Here is a 7,710-nt window from a genome sequence, read left to right as displayed (position 1 = left end):
AGGTGAAGGTTCTCTGTATATGAAAGGGTTTGTGTTTTTTTTTTTTTATTGTTATGCTCTGTCCTGACAACCAGAGGTATCACTTTTCTGATAACTCAGCACACAAGAGAAGAGACACAGACATGTGTCATTAGAGTGAATTTCCTGGCCTGACCCCATAAAGATAAGTGATCGCTCTAAAATCAGTGCCTGTCTATTTCGTACACACACTCACACACAAATACACAGGCCTGCATTGTGTCTACTTATCTCTTCATCTTGGGCTGGTAGAGGGGAGTGTTTGAGTGAACAAGAGAGAGGGAGCGAAAGAGACTTGTACAGTGTGTGCAGTTGGGAGGGGAACTGGACTGATGTTTAACTGCTGGTGCCCTGCAGCCTTTAACCTGTAATTTAGCCCCACCTCACACACTCCTGTACAGCCAAACATGAAGGAAGAGAATGAGCAGAGAAATGAGGGAGAGAAAAAGAAAGAGGAGAGGAATTTTGGGGGTTTTTTAAGCTCAGTAAGGTAAATACAGTCTCCTGGAGGTCTTTTGTGATAGAAGACATATACAAGCAGCACAGCATTGCACATACACTTAGACACTTAGACAAGGATGGCCAGTATACTCATGCAGGTATTTTAAATATACATTTTGTCATTTATATTCACTGTATTTTAAAATAACTAGAACTAGTTTTTAAAAATACAGAAATTACTTTTGTAATGATTGATTTTGGAGGAAAAAGAAGAAGAAAGTTCTCTTAAAATAAAACAGTAAAATAAAATCTACTTTGAATGACAAACATAACCAGTGCGTGTCTTCCAGAGTTATTTTTAATTATATATTTGTTGTTTGTCAAAAACCACCTGAAAATTCTAGTCTGTGCCAAATAAACTATCATTGGATAGAAAAGTCGTGGTGCTGGCCATGATTCCTGTTATGGTAATGTAGAAAAAAATAGAGGTGAGAATCTCCTGCTGCATTAAATATCCCACGTTCATAATTAACATTCAGAATTAAATATATATTTTTAATAGATTTTAAATATATTTGAACTAGGGGATATTTAGAAGTCATTTGGGTGACAATATCTGGAATTAATACACAGAGTTGCATGAAAATTAAAGTAGCTGGCCAATAATAGCAGTTTACAAAAGAAATCAGAGAATGTTACTAAAATTAACCCCCTTTTATACCAGGGCTATCGAATCCTGGATTCTGATCGGTCAGATTTAATTTTCAGGGAACAGTACAGAATGGCTGGGATCATACCTTTCTAACGCTTTAAGAAAACATATTATTGGCTTCTTGTATGAGTCAAGGTGTGCCCCAAGTCTCAGTTCTCAGTCCCATTCATTTTATTGTATACTGTGAAACACATCTTGCTTACTACCTTCTAACTTGCTTGATTGACAGCTAAGATCCCCCAACTTTCTTCTGAAGTTTGTTTGGTCATCTCTCAAAAGTAGATCTGATGAAATACTTTTGGAATGGCTTTAACAGTACCGAGTGTTGTTGATCATGTCTCCCCCTAAATTACTATTTAGTTGAATACAAACAGCATTTATTTAGGATAAACTATATTTTAACTAAAAAAAATATTTTTTTTATTATTTATGTCCGTTTATTCATAGACGTACACATTCACATATTCAGACTTTCTCAGATATTCAGCATCCACATAGTTTGCAACGGTCTACCTCTTTCATGTGGTTTGAGCTCATTGTTAATGTCAGTGTCAGATAAACCGAGTCTCTATCTCCTTTGTCAGCACGCTTATCTGATTCCCTGATGCCATTAACACAACAGCTATACTGTCACACTGCCACCCAGAACATCAAGGCCTGATCTTGTCTCACATAGTTTTGTCATAATGGAAGTCCTGTGTGTGTAGTTTACTGTACACCTACACAGTCGATCCAGTATCTCTTTATGTTTCTCTTTATGTTGGAGCTGATAACAAAAAAAAAGAAGGCAAAACAAGCAACCTGCCCACTGTCAGACGAGGACAGTGAGAACAGCTGCTGGTACTGTAGATTTATAAAAACTGCCCAAATGTGAACAAACTGTGGTGGAATATACAGTATCATGGACTCTATAGTGTTGTTTGTGCTGAAAACGTTACTGTTCCTCTGTCCCTCAAAACAGGCAGTTCTGTTTCAGCTGAGAGGTTTTTTATTGACAACAAACAGTACAGACCCTCCCAAAACCCCATAAACTCATACAACAAAGGCCACTCTGTGTGTATGTGTGTGTGAAAGAGAGAGAGAGGCTTTGGTGGGGACTAATGAGAACTGGGTAATGAGAGAGCCAGACCGTCTGTTAGACCTGATTCTAACAAAGTGGACGTTAATGGCTGTGGCTGCACTGGTCTCAGTGGACAGGGTAATGGAGGCTTAGAGCCACATATGGACCAGTAAAATGGGCAAAGTTTAAGGGCCTAAAAAGGCTCATGCCAGCTGGGACTTGTGCATGTGCCAGCATATAGTAAGTAAAGTAAGATCCCGCTCTCTGACTCAGCCAAGCTCCTATATAATTAGCTAAGCTTTGTAACTCAAAGTAATAAAAGGAGAACCAGCAAAGCAGCAAAGTCAATATATTTCAAAAACATTGGATAATATTTTGGGATTACATTAATTTAAAGTAAAAAATAAAGCTTTTTAGAACGAAAAGCAACAAAAAACCCAGCTCAACCTCATATCATCTAGCCTTATAATCAGCCAGACTGTTGTTGCTGCATTGGGGTTGGCTCTGATCCAAAATCCAACTAATAATACATTAATGATCTTATCTCACCTTTAGCATTCACATGGATTAACAATCAGCAGAAGTTCTGATTCTTTTAGGATCGTACAATATCAGTAAATCTGTAGATCTCAGTAAGAGGTTTGTCCTGGTCAGGATTGCTGCAGATTCAGAGCCTACAGTAGGCAGGAGTGCCTGTGGATAGGATGCTAATCCATCACGGGGCACAATATGCTGATTCACACCTACTTTGGAGGCAATTAAACTAGTGAGTCCACCTGCTGGAATGTTTTTGGGAGGTGTTAAGAAAACAGAAGAAACTAGCAGAAACTTGTGTGGACTTGAGAAGAATATGCACAGTTCACCACAGCAAGAGTCTACCTTCACAGATTTAGGTCAGCAGCACATAAATCTTGAATGCAAATATAATTTCTAGATAGAAAGAAACCCAGCCATTGTTTCTTTCTAGTAACACTTCTGCAAGTAGTATCATTACTCAATTCCCAGCTTGATTTATACGCTACAGAAGAGACTGTGTAATAACTGCTACGGGTGAGAAATTAAAAATAGTATCAGAGAAGAAGGACAGAAAGATTTTGCTTTTGTTTTTATTATATGTGCTGAGTGGCTGGTTTGGAAGGATGAGAAATATATACACTTCCTGTCCACATTATTAGGAACTTTTGTACACCTGCACATTCATACAATTATGTTATCAGACAGTTATATGGCAGCAGAGCTGTGCAAAAAAAACAAACATTAATATCAAACTGATACGATAGACCGTGATATGATATGATCTGTAGCTCATGTGCATCGATGTTTGATCTGTTGTTTGCTCTGAGATGCTTTTCTTTGCTCACCACATTTGTAAAGAGCAAATATTTGAGTTACTATAGTTCCTGTCAGCTCAGAGCAGTCTGCTTATTCTCCTCTAATGTCTTTTTTCTTAATTTTGATGTTTGTTGAGAACATTAACCTGGTTCCCACTTAGGTTTTTAAGCTAAGTGCTGCTAATAAAGCTACAGCAGAAGTATGGGCTGAAGTTTAGCAGGGGAAGAGAAGGGACAAGGTTAAGGTTTCATGTGAGTGCAGAAGGGTGTGCATTAGTGCATGAATGTTTGTGCTTATGACCGTCTGTGGGGGAATTTCAGAACTGACAGCCTAAAGTTCCTGTATTAATGAGATGATTCCTAAGTCAGTGGCTCAGCTTTAGGGGACATTCCTGCTATGCCATCTATATAATGTATGCCATCCAACATTGACACATATTCCATACTGTTGGACTGTCACCATCACTCACTGTAATCTGCAGCAGATTACAGGCCAGGAGAAAGTGACGCAGATTCATTTACTTACTACAGTTTGTGTATGTATGGAATGGTATGTTAACACAGTTCCTGTGACCATCTCTGACTACTGGATGGCTTCATTCTCTTTAGAGCAGTGGTGGCTCAGTGGTTCAAGTATCCAGGTTACTGCTCAGAAGGCAGTGGATTCAAGCCCCAGTTTCTTCAAGCTGCAACTATATATATGTATATATATGTATATATATATAAAGAAAGAATTTAATTGTACTGTTTTTGTGACCAATAAGATTTTTTCTATATTAGTGAGCTAAGCTAATTTACGTAGTTGGCTATATTGATTGTGTGTGTGTGTTTTGGGAGTTGGCTGCTGGACACACCTTTGGAAACACTTTGTGAAACATTTAGAAAACCGGTGTCATCGTTGCAGTTTGCGAACCACAAAAATCTTTGTGTGTATTTGTAAGTGTGTACATGGGCATGGATGTTAAGTGATCAGGCTTTATTCAGTCATTGATTTTCTTTGGCATTCGACTAACCCCTACAAATGTGAAGCATCTCTGTCTTTTTGTCTTTGTCTTAGTGTGTGCAACATCTGTGTATGAGTAACATCTGCTTTACATCGAAAAGCCTCCACCCTTTTGGCCTCGCTTAGCTCTGATATCAATTCAAAATATGTACACAGTGTGTGTGCGTGTGTTTGCTAATTTTCTTCTACTCTGTTTTCTTCTCTTTTGGTTTTTTAACGAAGTAGCATGCATGGCCTTTCCGTTATTGCGCGAGGTTGTATGGGCAGAATCTCTGCCTCTTCATTCTTCCTGGATTGCCATCTCTCTAGATCTATTCTGTCCAGATCAAACAGTGAATCGGGGTGCAGTACAGCACAGACATGGTTGAAGTCCCATGGATGAAATGACATTTGGTGCTGTTTGTCCTCCATGCATTCACCCGGTCTTTCCCTTGGGTGTCAAACTGTCATGATAGCGTCTGGCATTCTTCATCCTTTACATATGTGTGTGAACTTAGATAAATATATCTACAGTCCCACCTGATCTCTTGTTGTTGACTCAAGGTCTGCATTTGAGTCAAGCTTTGAGTCAACAAGGTGGTTTTCTCTCATAACCTTTCTAGCGTTTTGTGCTTAAAACACTTGTATATTATTAGTATTATTATATGTATGCATACTACATGAGGAGAAATACCATGATACAAATGGGACACAATTTCCATAGACAGGAACATTGCAGCTCTCAGTGTTATAAGAAAAATCTACCTCTGAGGTGTCTATGCAATTACTATGGATCATATATTTGATTTTGGAACAGGTTTTACACCAGATGCCCTTCCTGACACAAGCCTCCCGTTTTATCCAGGTTTGGGATTGACACTGAGAGTTAACCCCTTTGTTAGGCCCTGGGTTTGGTTAAACCTCGCCCACAGCAGTGAGAGCGCCTGTTGCTGAACCACCAGGAAACCACTGAAAAAGAAAATCTGTATATTCAAGACATACAATGGATGTGAAGGGAGATAGAGGAAAAATCTTAGTGGGAAATTTAAGGGCTGCATGGTCATAATAGGTAATAAGTCTGTCAAAGATGAACTGAAAAAAATGAGTGATCTGAATGATCACTGACCCCCGCAGACACACTCCAACATCTAATGCTTTCACATAAGAATTAAGAATAAATCTAGAAATGGAGTTCAACAAGCATATGAAAATGTGATGGTCAGGTGTCTAAAGAATTAAAGTCTCCAATGTCGCTGCTCAATGACTGGAAAGACAAATACAGACAAATAAGACAAATACAGACAACAGAGTGTTTCTTACCAAAGGTGTGTTAATACACCACATATACCACAGTTAGCTATAACATCATAATGCTCAGAAGTTCCAAAGCAAATCTCAGATTTATTTTTATATGCATTTGTTCTAATATGTTCATCATTTCATTGTTATACCAGTATTGCAGACACAGCTAAAGTTATTGTTGGAAAATTGCTGTGGAATAACAGGAATAATACACATACCCCGGATGTGCAGGGGGGTGATAACAGTATCTCTATTTTCTTTCACACCATCCCACTCCATTTAATTATTTTCTTATAACATAGTGATTTTTTTTTCTTATCACTCATTTGATCACCAAAGCAATTGAGTAAAAAGGTTTGTTTCTTCTTTTTCTCAGGTAAAAATCTTTAGTGTTTCCTTTCAGGATCTATCAGCAAATATTTTGCTGAGGTGTTTCTCACAGTTTTGTGTCTGAACTGAGAACTGAAAGAAATTCGTTTTAAATTATTTCATTTTTTTTTATTATCTAGATCCAGTCTGTTAATATACGATTTCGGAGATTGTTATCACTTTTACGAGTTCATAGAAGTGAGTCAAACATGTCAAAGATTAATAAACGTTCTAATCTAATAATCTATGGCTTGAATTCCAAACTGTTAGTAGAAACTTTATTCCTTACTGTGATATTTGTGAAGGCTCTGTAAGTCCAGTGTGAGCTGACTTTATAGTCTTTATAGTCTTTCACTTCTGATGGTAGTTGAGCCGGTTCAGTGATTTAACACAAAAAGTTGAGCTTGTTTTATCAGCAGTGTTGGAAGCAAAAGACCGAGACCTTATTGAGTGCAACCCCATGCCCCTCAAACTAAATAAACAGTAGATAGGGGGCCTGACACAGTAGTGTCAAACAGTGGTGGCCCCGGGGAACTAATTAAGGTCAAGTACATGTTGAGTATAGTTTTGCACACACTCACACACACACACACACACACACAGAAGTTGCTCTACTATAATTGGGACCAATAACTCAGAAGTCCAATAAAAATATACACACAATAAAATCTAAGGTTGGGCAGCAATTAAGACCCATAACATTGACTAAAACACACACAAATTCACACACCACACATTTAGTGACCCCCTGTTGAGGCCTGCAAGCTTGACTAAAGTTCCAGTGATGTGATGATTGGCCATGTTCACCCAGGGTCCATTAATGTAGTGGAGAAATTACACAGTTCCAAAGATTGTTATCCGTTAAAGGGTGTGTGTGTGAGTGTGTGTGTATGTGTGTGTTTGTGTATTCTGGTTACGAAGAGTCTTTTTCTTGCATTTTACATGTTTATAACTGTTTGTAAACGTTCCTCCATTTTAGTCTCTCTTCTCTCTTCTCGTCCTTTCTCTTTGAACTTTTTTATTTTAAATTACAGGTGTTCACTTTATAATCTCTGTTATAATTGTTTGCTCTCTGGGACTCTGCATATAAATTCACTTATAATGTTACATGAGCATAACTATTAAAAGAAAACATGTGCTCATCTCAGCGCCTTCTCGTCTAGCACCAAAACAATGCCAGGTCACATGACATTGAGGATAGAGGATAGGGCAGAGGAATCACACACACACATACACACACACACACACACACACACGCACACACGTGTACAGAAAATTTAAAAGGGGGGGGCAGGCACACACAAAGACACAATTGAACTTTTTCTCTCAATCCCTCCCTTTCTCTTGAGTTTTCCTCTCCTTTACACACACACACACACACACACACACACACACACACTGCCAGGAGGACCATGTTGTTTTCATTAGTACCCTCTGTGGTTTATGACCCAAATGGCTCTGCCATAGTCAGGAATCTGATCCAAGCCCCAAACAG

Source organism: Tachysurus vachellii, chromosome 3 (assembly GCF_030014155.1).
Source record: "Tachysurus vachellii isolate PV-2020 chromosome 3, HZAU_Pvac_v1, whole genome shotgun sequence".
In the NCBI taxonomy this organism is placed as follows: domain Eukaryota; kingdom Metazoa; phylum Chordata; class Actinopteri; order Siluriformes; family Bagridae; genus Tachysurus; species Tachysurus vachellii.
This window is presented reverse-complemented; position numbering follows the sequence as displayed.